The sequence below is a fragment of the Lissotriton helveticus genome, chromosome 8 (assembly GCF_964261635.1).
Source record: "Lissotriton helveticus chromosome 8, aLisHel1.1, whole genome shotgun sequence".
Lineage (NCBI taxonomy): Eukaryota > Metazoa > Chordata > Amphibia > Caudata > Salamandridae > Lissotriton > Lissotriton helveticus.
This window is the reverse complement of record NC_136069.1, coordinates 1,004,012,688-1,004,024,782: the sequence shown is the minus strand read 5'-3', so window position 1 is coordinate 1,004,024,782 and position 12,095 is coordinate 1,004,012,688. Positions and strand designations below refer to the sequence as shown.

Genomic DNA, 12,095 nt, shown 5'->3' with positions numbered 1-12,095 from the left:
CAGTACTAAACGGTACCCCTACTATAGTGGACTCAACCAAATCCCTGGGTATCACACTGGACAAAGATCTAAACATGCGAGCACACATCAACACAATGGCAAAAAATGCCTGTTTTCATCTGAATTACCTCAGAAAACTGAAGTCACTCATCGATCCCGATGATCTGAAATTGGCAGTACAAGCACTGCTCATTTCAAGAATGGAATATGGATGCACAACCCTGTCAGGACTCCCTAAGATATCAGCAGGACCCCTAAAAGCATGTCTCAATGCAGCAAGTAGACTTATAACGGGAGCAAGAAAATACAACCACATCACTCCACACCTGAAAGCGGTCAACTGGCTTCCATACGAAGCAAGAATAGAGCTAAACATTGCTTTTATCACTCACAAGGCATTACACCACAAAACTCCACATTACCTAGCTCATAAAATTATGCTATCTGGAGGCCCTAGACCCTCAAGGGGATCGGAAGACTTTTTACTGAAACCAGCACTCTTCTGTAAGAAAAAACTTACGATAGAGCATTCACGGGAGCATCACCAAGGATTTGGAATTTGCTTCCACCAAATATCAGAAGAATCACTTACGCTCCTCGATTCAAAAAGGAGACTAAGCAATTTCTGATGGGTAAATATCTTCCATAACGACCAACAGGGACGTTGACGTAGTTATGGATATGAATGTCAATACAACGTGCCTAATAGGGAACACAGAAATTGTTCACCTCCCGATGCAAGATACTATCATTTACTGGACTTGAATAGCAAGCCTCTACTCATGAATTTGAAGTATGACAACTCAATCTTGAATGTAATGTAATGATTTCTATTGTTCCTCACTATATTTTTGTGTATGGACAAATATTTGCCAATATTAGCGGAACACAGAGATGTTATGGATGTGAAAGAATTGGATATCTGCTGATATCGAAATGGTTGAAATTTAAAGCGCTCTGACACCCAACTTAGGGTCTGATTCGCGCTATAGAAAACGCTGAATAAATTAATAAATAAGAAAAATCCCACTCCAATTTAGAAAAACAAAGGAGATTTCAACAGAGAAACTAACAACAACACAAATTAAATCCAATCAGTGGAACTGGAGGTATGAATTTTTAAAGTAAAAACACACACCTAAAAGGCTAAAGTGTCAACTGCGGTCATCTAGCCACACAAGACGGGGGCAAAGTTGAATGTTACGACTGCCCGCAACAGCCCTTAATTCGGATACACAAAAGGGATTGAGCGTGGTTAAAGCCTACCTTCGAACTTAGAAGATAAGTTCAGCTGGGGAAGGTAGCAGACAGTGTCAGAGGAGGAGGTATCATCCGGGAGCCACTGGAAGCGGGACAAAATGTCACGGTGAAGATTTCTACATTTAGACCTAGTAATTTTTTTTTACATCGAAATTCTCCAGTGGAATGAAGCTGCAGGCTGTAGCCGACAAGGGTTTCACAAGGCCAGGTACCCTTCTGAAGAGGAGCCGCTGAATAAGATTTTCGGCTGCAAAGAAGAACATAGAGGAAACTACTGAGAAGGTGACATTTGTAAGTGGCGGGCGTAAATGTTTGAGATGAGTGCCTTTCGGCGACTGAGATTAGCAAGATAGCCCAACTGTCATAGGGAGTTCAGGGGGGATTCTCTCCCCTAGAAAATTAAAAAAAACATTTGAAGAACACCCACAGTCCTATCTTAAGGGAAAATACAAAACCCACATAATTGTAAGTATTACAGAAACACACCAGGACAACAATGATATTGTAACTAATTTTCAAAATAGATGACCTATCTTTAGCTCTGATTTAATTATCCATTAGTACCGTTTGACTGGAAACAGATGAGAGCTTTGCTGCTAACCTTGGGTCATGCATTTGCCTGTATCTGGCTGCTACTGCTGGCCATTAGGCAGTGTGTGTGAACTATTCTTGAGCATGCACTGTTCTGCAGGAGGTGTGTCTGGGCAGGACAGCCTGCTTTTGAGGCACACCATCACTAAATCAGGCCCACAAACAGCCAGAAAATGGCCCACACAATGACGTATTTCACCAGCCTTTCTGACACTGCCAGATTGCCCTAGAGGCCAGTCAGACCGCGTTTGCCCTATGCTAGTACAGCATTGCATATCCTTCTGATAGAGCAATGAGACACGGCTGGTATATTTGAGAAAGGAGCCGGCTGTTCCCTAAAGAGACATAGCACAGTTTAAGAGGCACCCCTCATCCCATCTGAAAGTTGTCTGGGGCAGTGTACAATAAATTAGCTCCTGCCCAGACCAGAGCAGTTATACAAGTCAGGTGGGGCGGGCAAATACAATTTTTCAAAAAGAAAATTAAATGAAATACAAAACACTTACCAGATCCTGACGACATCCTCTTTCCACTTTGACTCTTCCACAATGACTGCAGTGCAGGCCCAGCAAACTCCCTCAACCAATCCTGGCCTGCTCATGTGCTGTTAAGCAGCAGGAGAGCAGTGCTCTGATTGGCCTCTGTCGGCGCTCCCGAGGAAACTGAATGCCTGCACTTTGATCTCAACCAGGCTGTCTTAAGAGAGCTGTGTTGAGAGGTTTAAAGTGAGCATATGAGGCTGGCCATTGCAAGGTGGCTGGCCAAAGGGAAATGCGCACTTTAAATAGTGCAAAAGCAGCCTTTTGCCCACCACTCCTCCCTGCTGCTGTAATGTCATGACCGGGGTAACGTCACGACTACGCGATAGACGTGCTGGTCATGTGACCAGGGTTCAATAAAAGTAAGGGGCATGTAACCGTACGCCAGTTAGGCGACGGATACAAAGCCTGCAAGTTAACACATATCCCTGGCTCCTGTTGTTATTATTAAATAACGTACCTGTTGCTACCCAGTTGTGCAACTTTCCAGTGTCGACACTGTCACCGCGCCCGATCCAACCATTGTCGATCAGGGTTGTCGTGCCCTCGTATTCTTCGGAGAGGTGGCCACGAGCGTGACCCGTTGCTCGTGGCACTCGTGCCCCGGTGACTGACGCCGTCATCCCTTGGCACCCGCAGTCCTGAGTGGTGCCCCCATCCCGTGCAGGGCCTCGTGTCAGCACAGCCTGGTGCGGACGGAAGGTGAGGCTGCTGCTGCGTAAGCATATTGGAGGATCCGCCCGATGCGTGTGCCATCTCTGCAGCTGTGTGCGGCTTTCGGCCACCCCCCCTCCCGGTGACTCTGCCCGCCCATGCTGTCCCACCCGGTCCCCACTCCCGGCGCACGTGTGGCCCGCGCTCTGGTGCGCACGAACCCCAGCGCTCTTGCAAGCATGTGGAGGCATAGTGCAGGCCTCAGAGAAGAGCTCCGGCGGGCCTGGTTTCAGGCCATGCCCACAAGGAAGCCCCGTGACGGCAGGGGAAGGACACGCAGGAGGCTGCAGGCTGCCCAGATACATCACTCGTCGTGCAGGCCCAGCTCACAGGAAAAGGGGTGCCGTTTGTACATAGGGCCTGATGCAGGAAGGGGCAAAGTACTCAGTGAGGACACTAAAAGGAGATTAAGAAGACCATACATTCCCAGGGAGTGCAGTGAATAGGCTGCGGAGCAGCACATGGACACACGCTTCATTACGGGGAGTGCCCCCCTACCACACAGATGCCCATTTTGCGCCCAGAAGGGAACAGCTTGCCTACCACAGCCAGGAACACCGAGGTGGGTGGACATTGGAGAGTGACAATGTCTAGAAAGATCACAGGTGCCGCTCTCTGAGGCTACACCAAGTCACAAATACCGCCGATAGAGCCTTTCAAAGTGGAAGGATCCCAGTACTTCCTTGCGCCCAAATGGAAAGACTGGGTGGATCGCTTACACAATTATTCTTTGAAGCCACTAAGGTGCACAAGGATCAGAAACGGTCAATGTTGTTGCACCTGGGAGGGAAAGATATACACAACATCGCCAAAACGCTTGTGAAAGCCACACCCAAGAACCATCACACACTAATAAATGCACTCAATGGGCATTTTGAGCCAATAACTAATCAGGACTATGAGAAGTTCATATTTATACAGGCGCGACAACTTCCGGAAGAATCATTGGACATGTATCACGCGAGGCTCAAGAACCTAGCCTCCATGTGTGGGTTCCAGGACGTAACGGAGAAGATAAGGTGTCAAATATTTCAGGGGTGTGCTTCAGCCAAGCTTCGAGAACGCATTCTAGAAGAATCTGGCAAGTCTCTCGCTGACATTCTAACACTGGGGCGCACCAAGGAGCTATCCAAAGCCCGCGCTGCCCACATGGAGGCCGCCCTCCAAGTTTCAATGAAAGACGGAACCGGTCAATGCGGTGACCACCTAACCCATGACGAAATGGATCAAGAAAGGATCTACTGCCGCAACGGCCAGAACAGCCAAGATGTGTGGATACTGTGGCAGGCCGCCGCACCAACCAGCAGAGTGTCCAGCAAAAGGGAAGAGATGCTCCGGATGTGTGTGATTCAACCATTTTGAAAAAGTATGCCGATCTAAGAAATATCGAAGGCCACGACAGAGGGCCAATGCAGTGTTGGAGGGGGACAAAACACCAAGCGACATGGATGATGATGAGGAGGAAGAGAAGGTGCACATGATTGGTTCTGCCACCCAAAAATCGCGTCGTCTGCCACAATGTAACATCCATGTGGGCTCTCAGGAAGTTGTGGCTGTAGTGGACACTGGAGCCACCATCAACATTATGGCAGCTGCTCTACACTGGGCACTGTGTCCCGCACCCATCCTACACCCCTACACGGTGTTCCCTTACGGACAAAAGACCCCTTCGAAGATCCTAGGGCGGTTCAAGACCTCCAAAGCTCACTGAAGACGGCCAAGGGATGCTGTTAGGGTGTCGGGCTGCAGAAGACCTAGGAATAGTGACATTTGCTTTCCGTGTACATCATGAGTCCATACAGCACCTGCTAGACGAGTTTTCAGAAGTTTTTAAGGGGATTGTCAAATTCTGAGGAAGAAGTCCATCTTCACATCGATCCCACGGTTCAACCTGTCGCTCTACGACATCGAAGAATAGCATTCCACCTACGACCGCAAGTCGAAGAAGAACTCAAGAAATTCGAGGCTGCTGGAACCATCGAGAAAGTCTCCGGTCCCACTCCATGGGTCTCTCCCATCGTGGTCATGCGAAAACCAAAGCAGCCTGGCGCGGTGAGGATTTGCGTTGATATGCGCTTATCAAATACGGCAATCAAATGAGAGCGTCACACTCACATCACCCCGGCAATCGATGATCTCATTGGAGAGATGGCCGGAGCCTGTTGGTTCTCTAAGCTTGATTTATGGTCAGGGTACCATCAACTGGTGCTCGATGAGGCGTCACAAAACATTACCACGTTCTCAACCCACGTGGGGTTACGACGTTACACTAGGTTGAGTTTTGGAGTATGAAGCGCGGCTGAAGTCTTTCAAAACATCATACATGAGCTGATCATGGACATCACTGGGGTGATCAATGTAAGTGACGACATCATGGTGCAAGCAAAGTCACTTCTGGAACACAATGCCCGGCTCACCCAAGTGCTCCGCCACCTGTGAGATGCTGGACTCACTCTCCATAGAGAGAAGTGTGAGTTCTTGAAGAAGAAACTTTAATTCTTCGGAAACACTTTCTCCACAGAAGGGGTCAATCCAGATCCTGAAAAGGTTTGGGATATCAAAGAGGCTGCGGCCCCTGCTAACGTGACAGAAGTTCGCAGCTTCCTTGGCATGATAAATTACTGCAGGAAGTTCATCCGGGATCTCACCACTCTAACGCTGCCGCTACGAGAGCTCTCCAAAGACTCGCCAAAGACTCTGTTCCATGGAAGTGGGGTCCGGATCAAGCCAAAGCCTTCAAGGAGATCAAAAATGCCCTCTGGGAAGTGACCACACTGGCTTTCTTTGATCCTGCGAGAGTGACACAAATAGCAGTGGATGCCGGTCCCATGGGCATCTGGGCTGTGCTGTTGCAGAGACGACATCAAGAAGAAGACTGGGCTCCTGTGGCCTTTGCAAGTAGGTCACTCTCCGAAATGGAGCAGAGGTTTTCACAAATTGAGAAAGAGGCCATCGCCATTCACTGGGGGTGTCGACACTTTCACCTGAACTCCTATGGAAAACCTTTCACAGTTACAACGGACCACAAGCCTCTGGTGACTCTCTTCTCAGGAACATCCACAAAGCCTCTGCCGAGGATTGAGAAGTGGATGCGGCAGCTCCAAGACTATAATTGTAAAGTGGAGTACCAACCCGGGTCCCGCAATCCAGTGGACTACTTGTCCCGACATCCCCGAGCGGCTACCAGCAAGGAAATGGAAGACGCTGCTGACACGAAGAATATGGTAAGTGTGTCATGGCCCGGTCATGCCCGATTCCCCTGTCCATGCAGGACTTGGCAGAGGCAACCTCCACAGATGAATGCCTACAGAGAAATAAGTTGGCTCTGCAATGTAACAACTGGCACAAGGTCAAGGATGATTGGAAAATCCTAACGGTCCCGGCTCAGCGGATGATGGAGAGTCTATACCATGTCAGAGAGGAACTCACTGAAGACCCGAAGGGCTGCCTGCTGAGAGGACCTCGGCTGCTCATCCCCACATTGCTAGTGGACCGGTGTATACAGTTAGCTCATGTTGGGCATCAGGTTAAGTATAAGCCAAGTATCAGCTTCGGACCAAGGTGTGGTTCGGTCTGTTCGGTCGTGCTTATCATGTCAAGCCACCGGAGACATGCCCCATCCCGCTCCAGTCATTGTGGAGCCTCGGCCGAGGCTACCGTGGTCCTGTGTCAGCATGGATTTTGGCAGTCTGCCTGACGGCCGCCACACTCTAGTAGCCATTGATGAACACTCCAAGTACCCGGAGGTTGAGATTGTGGCATCTCCCAATGCTGTGGAAGTGATACCCAAAATTGAGAAGATCATGGCTGCCCACAGATTGATGAAAGAGTTGCGCTCTGACAATGAGCCTCCTTTTCAGGAACAAGAACTGGCTACGTATCTTGCTACACTTGGCATTCGACATCGCTGAATAACGCCCCAATGGCCACAAGCCAATGGTGAAGTGAAGAGATTTATGAGGACTCTTAACAAGGTAATCAGGATTGCCCACGACAAGAAACAGTCAATAGAATTGGCAATATTCAAGTTCCTCTGTAGCTACCGACAAACCTCTCACTCCACCACTGGAGTAGCGCCGGCTCACTTGCTGATGGGCCGAGTGGTAAGGGATTCAATACCTCATCATCCTCGCTGGCAACCACAAAACCCTGATGATTCAAGGATTGATGCTCGGCGCAAGCATGCGTATGCCCAAGTAAGTCGGAGGAGAAACGGTCAACCGACACAGATCAAGGAAGGGGATTTGCTGCTGCTCAAGAATCGCCTTTCCACAGGAAAGTTTCATCTACCCTGTGAAAAAATCCCATGGACTGTTGTCAATATCAAAGGGACCCGGGTCATTTTTTTAAAGTTGATTGTGGTTTTAAAAATCGTTCTTTATTGCTAGGGATTTTCGCTGAAAAGGGGACATTCACAATCAGACTGTTGGGGTTTAAACTCTGCGGGGACATTTACTACACTCTCCGGTCCACCGCAATCGCATTAGGCGATTGATTGAGTGGAGAGAGCTCAGCAAGTCTTTTTTCACTGTCCACTAGCCTGGCGGTTGGCGGTCTAGTATCCAACTCGCCGCCGCCATAAATTGCAACTCCTGAGCGGCTGAAGGCGCGTCAAAGGCAAGCCCATCTGCGCCCGTCCGCGCCAGCACACCGCCAGACGCCAGGAAATGCCGCCAATTTTACTGCAACGACCCCCAGGGAGCCGAATCTGCTACACTCGAGAGGTACTCCTGGCTTATAGACACATACCTTCTTGTATGAGAGAGATAGAGCCAGGTAAGACCAACAGCAAGAGGGCAAAAAGGATCATTAGGTGTTTTAACTGTGGGTGGGCTGGGAGTAAACACCTCCCCTCTTCTCCCTATCTTCACCCCTGTATACAGTCAAAACAACCACGACAAGGGATGTACAACGATAGCCGTGTGGAGACCAAGGGGACAGGGCAGGTCAGACATATACCTGACATGCAAGGATTGTACCTGAACGCCAGATCCATCCCTAAACATGCAACAGAGACATGGGACCTACTTGAGGACCGAAAGGTGACATATGCCTTTTCACGGAAACGTGGCTTAATCAAGAAGCTACGCCAACATTAGCAATGGCATTCCCTGATGAATATGTGGTCACTAGGCTGCATAGGCCCTGTAAATGAGGTGGTTGACTGGCCATTGCCACACGGCGTCCTTATTACATCAGGACCTTAGACAGGGTGTCCTCTGCTAACATGGAGCTCTTAATATTTAGAGTAGGGCAGTCCCAGGTCATAGAATGGACAGGGGCGTTATTATATCACTCTCCGGGGGTAGCAATAAGGAATTCCTTACTGTACTATTGGAAAGATTAGTGCACCATGTTCTGTAGGCTACTAAATTCCTACTGATAGGTGACCTGAATCACCAACTAGAGCTGTCCTCCAACTCAGACGCGGCCAATCTTATTACATCAATGGAATCCTTGGAGCTATCGCTAAGAGTCACCAGCCCTACTCACAGGGCAGGTCACATGCTAGACGCCATTTTCTACAACGTGGGCAATCTGGCTGTGGAGCCTCCCCAATCTTTGGACTGGACCAATCACAAGGCTTTAAGCGTTTCACTACCATCCTCTCATCTAGAAGGGCGGACACACGGCCAGAAGAACTTGCGAAGACCATGGGCAAGAGTAACCCCCCTAGCCGTCAATCAGGCTTTCACTGCCCCCCACTCGATTTGGACGTAGATCCAAATTCTGCATGGGAGGGGTTGGTGGGAGCAATTCATGGAGCCTTAGACACCATAGTCCCTCTGAAAAGGGCCACTATGCAGGACAGGGCAGCCCCTGCCCCCTAGTACTCATATACCCTTAAAAAGGAAAAGTCCCTGTGTAGGGTCCTAGAGAGGAGATGTAGAAAAACTAAGGAGGTATCAGATAAATCAGCATACCGGACATCACATAGAGCCTACCTTAACAGCTGTAATACAGCAAGAAGGACATATCTGGGTGCACGCATAGTGGAGGCAAACAATTCCTCTAGGGAACTTTATAGGATCCTGAAGGAATTCACAAACCCCAAGGCCGGCAAGGAAGCTCCCCCCCCCCCACTCAGGATCTATGTGAAAATCTAGCCAGGTATTTTATCAGCAAAATCGATCTGATCTTTCAGTCCTTTGAGACGACGTCACAGGATCAGGGGAGGAACATCTACCTGGAAACCAACCGCATGAAGTGGTTTTGTCCTGTGGGTTGGACACCTTTACTAATGTAACAAGAGAGCAAGTAGAGTCCCTATTAAGCCGCGGAAAATCTGTCTCGCCACTGGACCCGGCGCCCCCAACTGTTATGGCAACTCCCAGTACGGTCTTGTCAGATGCTCTTGTCAAGATATATAACATCTCACTGCAGAAAGCTATTTTCCCAAATGACTGGAAGAGTGCGTGAGTAAAGCCACTCCTAAAGAAGGTGGCAGCAGACCCTAATGCCTTACAGAACTATAGGCCAATTTCTCTTCTTCCCTGCTGCTCGAAGGTCTTGGAAACTCTGGTGAACTGACAGCTATCTAATTACTTGGAACAGCACAGCCTTTTTGGACCCCTCTCAGTCTGGATTTCATGCCTCACATAGCACGGAGGCTGTACTTTTGGAGGTGACGGATACCATAAGGATGATAAGACAAAAAGAGAAGGATGGCTGAGCGAAGTTGCGCTGGGTTGTGATACAGTCAGAAAATTTCAATCTGTTAAGCTTCCAAGGATAAGATGATGGCCATCCACCATCAATCAATTATGGGAAATGAATCTTGAGACGTAAGTAATCTTCATATTTTCCTTTATACTGATGTCACTCTTCTCAGACAAACTAGCCGCCAACATGTGTTTCGTCCTGGTTTATAGACCACAGACTTCCTCAGGGCTAGAACATTACAATACAGATAATCAGAAAAAGGGACAGGACAGAGTTCATCAACATAATTCACAGACTTGTAACAGTCCATAAAAGAATTTAAATTACAAAGATTGTTTTTTTGTATATTTAATGTATGTAATGTATAATAAGAGCACAAGACCTATAAAAAAGTGGCTAAAAGCAAGCAAGACCCAAAAAATCGTGAAGTGATGATCCTAAAACCATGGATCCATTTTGAACCAAAATCCCAAGATGAAGTGTCAGGAAATAGTGACATAGTCATAAGAAGAAAATAAGTGAAGCAGGTCTACCCATGTGAATATTATCATGTGCACCTATCACCAATAATCAATCAAGTGTATAGTGTAACACTAAAAATAAGCTAGACAAAACAAGAGAGAAGAAGAAACCATGGCGGGATGAAGAGTACTGAGTTATTCCAATCCAAAAAGGGGTAAGGAAAACTCACTTAATAATAAAGTAGTTAAATATTCATAAACGTATAACATCACACAGTGAGCAGCATCAAAGTAATCTATACCAAGGGGACACAAAAAAAGAAAAAGACAACCAATATTCAGGTCTGCCACCTTGAACATTCCTATTGGGGATAATCAAATCACAAAATAATAATCCAGGCCTACTCACTGCAGTCTGAAGACTCCTGAGACAAACAATATTATAGTAGCAGTGTTCAATCCAAAGTAACAGGCGAGTCCCAGTGGCACCTAGCATATATAAAACAACGTAATCCATAATTTATTCTCCATACTAGACAGAGTTGAAAATAGGTTACATTAAGAAGCAAAACGGGTTGGGTTATAAATAGGAGGACAAGAGGGGAGTTTATAACAAATTTAATTATGAGGGCCTTTTCATAGTAGTTGCAAACACGAATAGGTAAACTACAATGAGTTAACCAGAATCCATAATCTTACCCTCAGTATCCCAAAGGAACTAGTGATCCGCGATACGAAAGACACGAAAGGCACACCCATATGTAAATTATATAGTTCACAAACAAAGTCCCAACTTAAACGGTATAAACATAGTAGGAAGTGTAAACGGGCCGATATTGTATCCGCGATAGTAAATCCTATTGATATGGACCACGGCTGACAGTAAAACGGAGAGCCAAAGTTTAAAATAATGTGTAACACTTACCTACAATTACAAAGCCAGAAATCGTCTAATACATGCAGAATAGCGCGGCGTATAGCACCAGCGCCATGTTGGTACAACCCCTATATAGTATGCCTCGTCCGCAATCAAAATGGTAGATGGACTCGATGGGAAATAATAAAAAGTGATAAAGGAATCGCATTGGAAAATGTTCGCCATCTTATAACGGGCAAAATGTTAATATCCCACTAATGGAATACACTTAAGCTGATGAATGCAAAGTCCAAACAACCGAATATGATTCTAATAAAACACCCAACTTGTAAGTGCAATTATAAACGGCAAAGCCATAAGTCTGACATCCCATAAAAACGGGTAAAATAAGCATCAGTATGGTATATTATTTACCGAAAAGGTTATAGTATATCCATTAATCATATAATACAAATTTGAGTTCCAGGACACATTCCTGTGCCTAAAAAGCCATGCTACATTCACATATAAAGAGGAAGGAAAAAATTACAAATAGAAGAAAATACAGCAGGTCCCCTACTAGAATTACGTATATGATAATCTGATGAATGTGCACGAAACCCCCGTCACAGAAAAACAATTCAAAAGGAAGTTAGACACCCACAAGTGACATATGTGAAATAAGATAAAACTATCAGGAGTAATAGCCATGGCTAAGCTGCTCCATTGGTTATCGCATAGAGACAGCATAGCGTCAGATCATTTAAAGAAATATTAGTTCCAACAAATTAGGCACCATTCATGTTTGATCACTTAAAATCAAATAGTGTGTAGTCATCATATAAAAATTGAATACAATGAAACAGATTACATTAATAAACATTATTTAGAACATATATACTGTAATATGACCAAAGTAAATCAATAGAACAGTAATGTATTGAGACAAAATATGTGTGTATGTTTAGTTAGTTAATAATATGCACAGGAACATCATATCATCAATTTAGT

At 46.4% G+C, this 12,095-nt stretch overlaps 1 long non-coding RNA gene across 1 annotated transcript in view; it reads right to left on the bottom strand.

Annotated features, from left to right (window-relative positions):
- The window catches only part of LOC144771851 (uncharacterized), a 78,745-nt gene extending 67,489 nt beyond the window's left edge, over positions 1-11,256 (bottom strand). The window contains exons 1-3 of the long non-coding RNA XR_013599516.1: positions 11,154-11,256; positions 10,638-10,717; positions 1,267-1,507 (exon numbers count right to left, since the gene is read on the bottom strand). This is a non-coding gene — a long non-coding RNA (uncharacterized LOC144771851). The remainder of the gene's footprint in view (positions 1-1,266; positions 1,508-10,637; positions 10,718-11,153) is intronic.
- Between the last annotated feature and the right edge of the window lie 839 nt (positions 11,257-12,095).